The 9,375-nt window shown below is 41.8% G+C and overlaps 1 non-coding gene across 1 annotated transcript; it reads right to left on the bottom strand.

The window, feature by feature from the left end:
• Window positions 1–7,335: 7,335 nt before the first annotated feature.
• Window positions 7,336–7,443, bottom strand: LOC141634767 (small nucleolar RNA R71). Its single transcript, XR_012539490.1, has one exon. It is a non-coding gene; the product is annotated as a small nucleolar RNA R71 (small nucleolar RNA).
• Between the last annotated feature and the right edge of the window lie 1,932 nt (window positions 7,444–9,375).

The following is a 9,375-nucleotide window of genomic DNA, read 5'->3' as shown; positions in this document are numbered from 1 at the left end:
TTGTATGATGATATAAATAGAATACAAGAGCTTGATCCTAAAATTAAAGAATGGAGTTCAAGGGTGGAGAGTGGCACGGTTTCCAGGTTTTCTATCCACACAGATGGTAGTGTTCGCTTTGATGGGAGATGGTGTGTTTTCCTGATGACTCAGATTTGAGGAGAGTAATCATGACAGAGGCTCATTGCACTCCTTATTCAGTTCAACCACGAGGTGACAAGTTTTATAAGGACCTCAAGAAAACGTTTTGGTAGCCTAATATGAAGAGAGATGTGGCCGAGTTCGTGTCTAAGTGTCTGATATGCAAAGGGTAAAGGGTGAGCAACGAAGGCCGCCAGGTAAGATTCAGTCACTTGAGGTACCCGAGTGGAAGTGGGAGTCGATCTCTATGGAATTTATAGTAGGGTTACCAAGGATACAACAAGGTAGCAATATGATTTGGGTGATCGTTGATCGGTTAACAATGTTAGCTCACTTCATTCTGATGAAGGATACTTGGACCAAGATACAACTAGCTTTGGGTTATAGAAAGCATATGGTTCGGTTACATGGGGTGCCTAAGGATATAGTGTCGGATCGAGATGCGAGGTTCATATCACGGTTTTGGCAAGAGTTGCAGGATTTGATGGGAACGACCTTAAAGATTAGTACAGCTTTTCATTCTGTGACAGATGGTCAGACTGAGAGGACCAATTAAGACTTTGGAGGACATGTTGAGGGCTTGTGCCATGGAGTTCGGTGGGTGTTGGGAAGATAGGCTGCACTTGATTGAGTTTTCTTATAACAACAACTATCACACCAGTATCGGGATGGCACCCTTCAAGGCTTTGTATGGCAGGAAGTGTAGGAGTCCTATTTGTCGGGACGACAGTGGTGAGGCATTGGTTTTAGGGCCACAGATGGTACAAGATATGATTGAGCAAGTTCGTCTGATTCGTCAGAAGTTGAAAGCAGCTCAGTATCACCAAAAGAGTTGTGCAAATTTGCACAGCAGGGACATCGAGTTCACAGTAGGTGACAAAGTCCTTTTGAAAGTGCCACCTATGCGCAGAGTGATGAGGTTTGGAAAGAAAGGTAACCTGAGCCAAAGGTTTATTGGTCCATATGAGATTTTGGATCGTGTCGGTGAAGTAGCTTATCGGCTAGCTTTACCAACAGCTTTAGATCGAGTCCACAATGTGTTTCATGTTTCACAGCTCCGGAAGTATGTGAGTGATCCATCACATGTGCTTGAGGTTGAGAACATAGAGCTTGATGAGTCTTTAACATATGCGGATGTTCCTAAGGAGATCTTACACCGCAAAGTACGCAAGACAAGGAATGGTGAGACCGTCTTACTTAAGGTGCTTTGGTCTAATCATAATATGGAAGAGGCCATATGGGAACCAGAGGAGGCTATCAGAGTTCGTTTTCCCCACTTTTCGATCTGGTATTTTTGGTTACAGGGACGTAACCGTTGTCTTTTAGGGGGTAGGCGATGGTCGCATGCTTGTTTTTGAGTTAGTTTGTGTTGGGTTTAGCTATGTTTCTGTCATCTTGTCAGTTGTGTTGGGTGTTTTATTTTATGTTGAGGAGTCGTGTTGTAGTTGTTGGTCTTGTTTTTTGTGTATAGTATGAACTTCAGGGACGAAGTTGTTTTTAAGGGGGGAAGACTGTAATACTACGGTTTTCTAAGTTGGTTACTCGACCGAATATGGCTTACTCGGCCGAGTAAGTGTGTCGTGTTTTTTTGGACAGATTACTGCCCAGGAATAGTCGGCAGAGTAGAGGATACTCTGCCGAGTATACTCTATACTCGGCCGAGTATCCGGTCTGATGAGGTTTATTTTCGCGGCTTGATTTAGAAAGGATTAGAGTTATATAATGGTGGATTCACAGTTCCTAATCATTTTAACAAAACCTAAGCAAGTAACGTAACTCTAATCCTCTCTAAATCTCTCTCTCAAGTGCGTGGATTGTTCGTGAGTCTAGTTCATCTTTCCTTGCGCCGATTGTATCGGTAAGCCTCTGATTTCATAAGTTCTATTGAATCATTTTTTAGGGTTTTGCCCTAGTTATGCCTTGGAGAAAAAGGGGGGTTTTGGCATGTTGTAATTGGTATTATGTTATTGTTGTTAGGTGAAGACTTCATAGAGGAGCCTTTCTAGCTTTCTTGATTATCTTATTGCAGTTTGTGCTAAGGTAGGGTTTCCCTACTCGGTTTACTGTTTAATTGATTTAAGATGTTGTTGTGATTGTTTGTACGTTTGATATTGCGATTATCTGTTGTTGTTGGATTGAAGTTTGGTAGTGGTGTTATGATGGTTGTTGGTGATTTTGCGAGGCACGTCCTCGGCTAAGTGGAGTCACTTACGGGAGTGGCTTCACGCCCTAGCTTCGCCCTCTGTGGAACCCGCCATAGGAGGGGATGTGCACATTAATGAACAGGGTTATCGCTCGTTGATGAGCGGGGATTTCGTGGGTACGGCTGCGGTCCCCCACTGGTAGGGCTACACACTTTAGTGTATAGTTAGTTACATGATGTGATTGGGAGTTGGAGGTGGATGATGCTCAGCTGTTTATCTTATCGTACTTGTCTTATTTTGATTATGCAGTAAACTGACCCCGTTGTTGTTTTGTAAAATCTGTGGTGATTCATTCAGGGATGGTGAGCAGATTGTGACAGGTGATGATGATTATTAGCTTGCGGACGAGATGGGGAGTCATCACTCGAGTCTAGCTTCCGCTGTCATGAGATTTACTTTCATAGTTTCAGTTGTTCAGTTCTAGTAGACAGTATTTTGGTTTTTGATTTTGGAACATGTAAACATTAAAGCTTTATACTTTTATAATTGTTGTTTTGGAATGGTAACTTTGATATACTAGCCTCGGAAAACCGAGATGGTGACAGTCTCTCATGGTAGGGTGGTCCTGGTAAGGCACCTTGGTATGTGGGGGTGTCACAGATTGGAAGGTGTAACCTGGTCATATTCCTAAAAATGAGAGTCAGCAGGAGAATGCATGAGAGGCATCTGAGAGGGAGGTCATTGACCTCGCCTGTAGTTAAAAAAATATTTTTAAGTATTTTCATGATTGGTGGTCTGGCCCTGTGTTGGCGCCGATTTGTAAGTATTTTGATACACTTTTGTTTTGTGGTTTCCGTCGTGGTGGCGTGTTGAACTTTTGGGCTATACTTGCCCAGGTTGTAGGTCCGGCCGTATTTTGAAATGACCTTAACCTGGTTTAGCAGGCTAGCTTTTACTTTCACATGCCATGTTTTATTTGTGGGTTGTATTATCCTCTTACAGGCTTAGGCACATATTAGGTAGTCACGCTTAACTCTGAGAGCCGTTCTAGACTTACAAATACAACGGTGTCAGCCCAATGGCCGATTCAAGTTGAAAGTGGTCATGTCAACCCAAGGGGTTGATTTAGATCTGCCGAGTCAGCCCAGGAGGCTGATTTAGACTTAGCTAGCTGTCGTGTCAGCCAAGGGGGCTGTTTTAGACTTATTGTCGTGCTTTAACTGCAGGTGGCCGTGTCAACCCAAGAGGCTGATTTAGACCCGTCGTGTCAACCCAGGGGGCTGATTTAGACTTAGCTAGATGTCGTGTCAGCCCAGGGGACTAATTTCGAATTTTGCCGCATATTGACTATTTAACCTTGTTCATGACGCAAGGTGTGTTCATCATGTTTAGAGCCAACAGGGGCGTACCTTAGGCAAGTTTATCATTATTCTAGGACCAGTGGAACGTTGCAGGATCCTGGTTGCTCAGAGATCCCTGCGCTCCTTATGTTTGTGCATGCATGCTGGGGCCCTGACTACATCGATTACTCGGTGTCGGTAGCTATCTTTGGGGGTGGTATCTGGGGTAGCTGCATGAGCTTTAAGCTGTCCGCCAAGCCCCCCTTCGTTTTGTTCCAAAAGCCGTCTGATGAGGGTGCTCCTACTGGAGAATTAGGTTAGGCATGTTGGAGTGCCATGTGCCTTGTCATCCCGCGTTCACAGTTGACAGTCCTACTGGCAACACTTTCAACGTACCATAGATGTTAGAGTGCAGAGTGGTATTTTCAAAAGAACCCAAAATAGAGAAAATCTACTTGAGCAATGTGAAGTACCTGGCGCTATCTCATGGGGTTCCAGAGCTCCAATAGCGGTTTTATGTTTGAAGAAATGTAAACAGAAAAGATAACAAATAGAAAGCTGATAGTATGCCTATTACCGTTTTTTTTAGCGTTTTTGAATACAAACTCTGTACACTAAATTCTAATTGTTATCAGAAGTGATACCTCTTCAGGTGAAGTATGTTCCATGGTTTGTGTATTATGTGATCGTCCATGGTCATCAATCTCTATGCCCCATAGGCAACAATGCCTTCAACCTGGTATGGTCCTTCCCATTTGTAGGCGAATTTGTCTGCTTTGCGATTTCTGGTGTTTTGAAACACCACGCGAAGAACCAAGTCTCCTACCTCTAGGAGCCTGATTTTTTAAGTCTTGTTATAGCTTTTGCCGACTGACTGTTTGTAGGCAGCCAGACGTATCTTTGCGCTTGCCCGCAGCTCGTCTATCGAGTCCAGGCCCCTGATCATCTCTGCATTGTTCAGTTCCCCTATCATACATCCATACCTGTGGGTTGGAGTAAGAACCTCTGATGGAATCACTGCCTCTGCTCCAAACACCAGGCTGAAGGGTGTTTGGCCTGTTGCTGTCTTTGGTGTAGTTCTATTTGACCATAGTACCAGGGGTAACTCATCTGCCCATTTTCCTCCTAACTCCTCCAACCTCCTCCTTAGATTTTCCATAATGATTTTATTGTTGTATTCAGCTTGCCCATTGGACTTTGGGGTCCTAGTGATGTGACCATAATTAGAGCATATTTAGTCCCCGAATTAGCCTTGTTCCCATGCTTTTTAGTGCATATTTGGGTCATTTATTGTCTTTAGTCCTTTGTTTTGCATATTCTTTGAGGTTTTGTGTCCTTGGTAGGAAAGGAGTGCAAATCTTGCATTTTCATGGCAAAATGAAGCTAAATTGATTGAATTTAATGACCAAGCATCAAAGAGAAGACAAGATTAGAAGGCCTTTGTACATACTATAGTAGATGGGCAATGATGAGAAAAGATCCTTGCATCCCCGAGAAAATCCCCAAGGATTTTATGAAAAAAATGGAAGAAAAGAATAAGGAAAGAAGCTGTAAGACAATCCGGGCGGATTGTTCTCAAGACGCCCGTCCAGCACCCACAATCCGAGAGTCTTCCTCCACAAGACGCCCGTGCAAAACGCCCAGAATCCGCCCGTCTTCCCCTTCTGGACGCCCGTCCAGAAACACCCAAATCCGCCAATCCCGTGCCTAAGACGCCCGGATTCCCTTACAGCCTTTTCGTCTTCTACAACCTTCAAGGAAGGATGCGCATCTTTTTCTAAGACCGGCGAAAAGGAGACCGGAGTCTCCCTAGAGACCGGCGATTCCTCAAGGACTTAATCGTCATTTAAACCCTTAGTAAACCATAATTTCTGTAACTAATCCTCACTATAAATACCCCATTAGTCTAATTAGAAGAGCATGTTCTTCTTTGCAATCTTTAGTGTAGTTAATATCAATCAAATCCCTCTTTAATCTTGTAATCAACATTTAATCAAGTTTTAATACAAGTTTCATTTCCTTAATCTCTCTTTTTTTCATCCTTTGTTTTGGGTAATTGAAGACTATTTAGGTTATTATTGGGAGATTGACAACCTTCTAATCTATCGTCAAGTACTTCTATTATTCTTTGCTTTATTATTGGAATCATTAGTAGGTATACTTCTCTTAATCCCTTTTTAATTATTGTTAATCACTTTCATTTATTCATCATGTTTTACTTTATTGGTATGATTGACAACCTTGCTAGCATGTTCAACATGATAATGAGTGAGTAGTTTCCTTAGCTATGGTTAATGGGTAATTAGGGAAAACCAACATGGGGGATGATTCATGATTAAATTAATATGTTTTCTTAGTTTATTTGCTTGCTTGTTGTGATCTCAACTTATGCACATGTTATGTTTGATGAAATGCTAAGCCTATGAATCCTTGCATTTTTTACCCATCACCTATCTTTTCAATGAGACGTGTAAGACATAAACCCACTCGAGTCTCATTAGACCGTGCATATAGTTGAGTAGGGAAGATTAAGTCGACTTGTAGGTGTTGTACAATCTAATCGATTCGGCTCCGGGACCCAAACATTCCTAGGATTTTAAGATATAAACCAACTCGATCCATCACATCAATAATTGCTTGCTTATAATTTGAGAATATGTTTGTATGATCAATTCCCATGAATCCCCTATGACCCCATGACATCCTAGTGCCTTTTATCAATTGTTTACATCCCTTTCAATTCATCTTGCTTGTTTACTTTTATTGCTATTTATTTTAGTGATCTTCTATTTCAAATCCCAATTTGTGACACCCTTAGACACCACTAGTTGTAATAGAAAATCTCATCTCAATTCCCGTCCCTTGAGATCCGACCTTTACTTGCCTCTTTACTAATTGTAGAGTTGTTTGTGAAGTTATAAATTGTGTTTTGGTCTAGGTTCTACTAACGACAAGTACCGAAAACTAAACCCCATCGAGGGAATCCGACCAAAAATGGCGCCGTTGCCGGGGACGGTGTTAACTTGATTTAGATTTTCTTGTATTGTTATTAGTTGTGTCTTTCTTTGCCTTGGGGAAGTAAAACTCCTCAAGGTTTGTTCTAATTATTTTCGAATTGTTTGATATTTTGCATGTCTAGAAGATCACAAGGTAACTTGTTACCCTTTGATCACGAAATTGAAAGGACTTTGACAACCAATAGAAGACTTGCTAGGAGAACTTTGAGAGGTATTGGTGAGATTGTAGATATTCAACCAAATACTATTGAGTTCATCAACCCTTTTGCAAGAGAAGGTGAGGAGAACCCAACACAAAACCCAACACAAAATCAACCCATAATGCCTAAGTTTTCATCACATTTCGTACCCACCGAGGAGAACCTACCCAATCATACTCCCACACCACAACACTTAACCGGAAATTTCATTGCCAAATCCGCATTTATCCAATTAGTCGAAAGAAGCCAATTTGGGGGGATGCCTAGTGAATACCCTCACTCTCACATGGAGACTTTTTGCGACTATTGTGATGCGATATCTCAAACTGGTATAACTCAAGACCAAATTCGATGGGTCTTATTTCCTTTCTCTCTAATTGGCCCCGCGAAACAATGGTTGAAAGGCCTTGATAAGGCTACTCTCGGAATTGATTCTTGGAAGAAGTTGGCTCTAGCTTTCTACAAAAAGTTCTATCCACCGGAAAAGACTAACATGCTAAGAGCTCAAATTACGGGCTTTAAGCAAAGAGATGAAGAATCTTTGTATGAAGCTTGGGAGCGATTCAAAGGAATTTGCCGCTCATGTCCTCATCATGTACTTAGCGAGTGGTTCTTGGTACAACAATTTTGGAACGGTCTTTATGAAGACTCAAGAAACATTCTCAACATGGGATCAAATGGAATGTTCACCGAAGTTGATGATAATCAAACTTGGAACAAAATTGAGGAAATGGCGGTCTATAACTCACAATATAGTAGACCTCGCAAGGCTACTAGAGGAGGAAAACATGAAGTGGACTCTATGACTCAATTGGGTGCTCAACTTAGTGCTCACATTGACACCATCAATTTGAAGTTTGAAAAAGATATGGCTAGACTTGAAGAAGCCTCAAAGTCACCAAAGCATCATGTTAATGACATGACGGCATCTTCATCAATCCCAAGTGGGATATGTGAGAATTGTGGAACTTTGGGACATGACCAAAGTGAATGTAGGGGAACAAATGAACAAGTGAATGCTTTTCAAGCATACAAGAGTGGTACCCCTTATTCCAACTATTACAATGAGAACACCAAATTCCGTCCAAATCTCTCATACAAAAGCCAAAATGTTCAAAACCTCAACCAACATACACCCCACCTCCTATGAGAAACCAAAATCAAAGACCCTTTTACAACCAAAACCAAGGTTACCAAAATCAAACTCCATACAATCAACAAAATGACCAAGGTTTTGATGTTCAAAAAGCGGTCCTCCAAATGCAAAAGAATCAACAAGAGTTTTTCACTCAAATGCAAAAGGATAGTCAAGCAAAGGAAATCACCATCAACAACATCCTAGCCCACACCAAAATGTTGGAAACCCAATTGACTCAACTAGCATCTTCAAGCTCACAAAGACAAAAGGGGCAATTACCACCTCAAAGTAATCCCCCAAGACATGAAATGGGTAGTGCCATTCACTTGAGGTGTGGTACAAGGTATGAAGCACCGAAGAAACAAGTTGTGGAAGCTAGTGACAAAGAAGAAATTGTGCAAAACTCCAAGGATGGAGAACCATCAAAAGAAGAAGTTTCAAAGGAAAATGAAGACAAGGTTAAGAAGAAGGAGCCCGTTGTGATTAGACTTCCTTTTCCGAGTCGTCAAGCCAAGCCCAAATTTGATGACCAACTTGGAAAATTTATGGAAATTGTGAAGAATTTGAAAGTCTCGATTCCTTTCACGGAATTAATCAATTACGTGCCGGCCTATGCAAAATACATGAAAGACATCCTTACAAAGAAGAAGTTGATCCGGAATCTTGAGACAATCGCCTTCAGTAAGATTAGTAGTGCAATACTTCAAGGGAGTTCACCTCCAAAATTTAAAGATCCGGGAAGCTTCTCAATACCGTGTACCATTGGCGACACCACCATCAACAAAGCCTTATGTGATCTAGGGGCTAGTTTGAGTGTTATTCCGTACTCGGTGAGTAAAAGGGTAGGGATGGGAGAGCTTAAATGCATCAATATCACACTCCAAATGGCCGATAGATCGACGAAGACACCATTAGGGATATGGGAAGATGTTCCCGTAAGAGTTGGGAAATTTTTCATCCCGGTGGACTTTGTCATTGTTGACATGGAAGAAGACTCCAATATTCCAATCATTCTAGGAAGACCTTTCTTGCACACCGCGGGTGCGGTGATTGATGTGAAGCATGGAGAGCTCACTCTAAAAGTGGGAGATGAGAGCATAACTTTCAATCTTGACAAGACCATGAGAGCTCCCCGTTTGCATGAACCATGTTTTATGGTTGATCATTATAGCCGGAAGGATGATAAGAAGAAGTCGGAATTCCAATGGAAAAAGAAAATGATGCTCCATTCAAAGAGCAAGTGAATTGTAACAAAGAGAGCTTGAAAATCTCACCAAAGTCAAGCAATGGAGAGGATGGCCTCATTGGCCAAGACAAGAAAGTGGAAGAGTTGTCTCTATCAACTCAAGAGATATTTAGTGATCAAGTAGATGAAGTTTGTGGTCTTTGGGACGA

Source organism: Silene latifolia, chromosome Y (genome assembly GCF_048544455.1).
Source record: "Silene latifolia isolate original U9 population chromosome Y, ASM4854445v1, whole genome shotgun sequence".
NCBI lineage: Eukaryota > Viridiplantae > Streptophyta > Magnoliopsida > Caryophyllales > Caryophyllaceae > Silene > Silene latifolia.
This window is presented reverse-complemented; position numbering and strand designations above follow the sequence as displayed.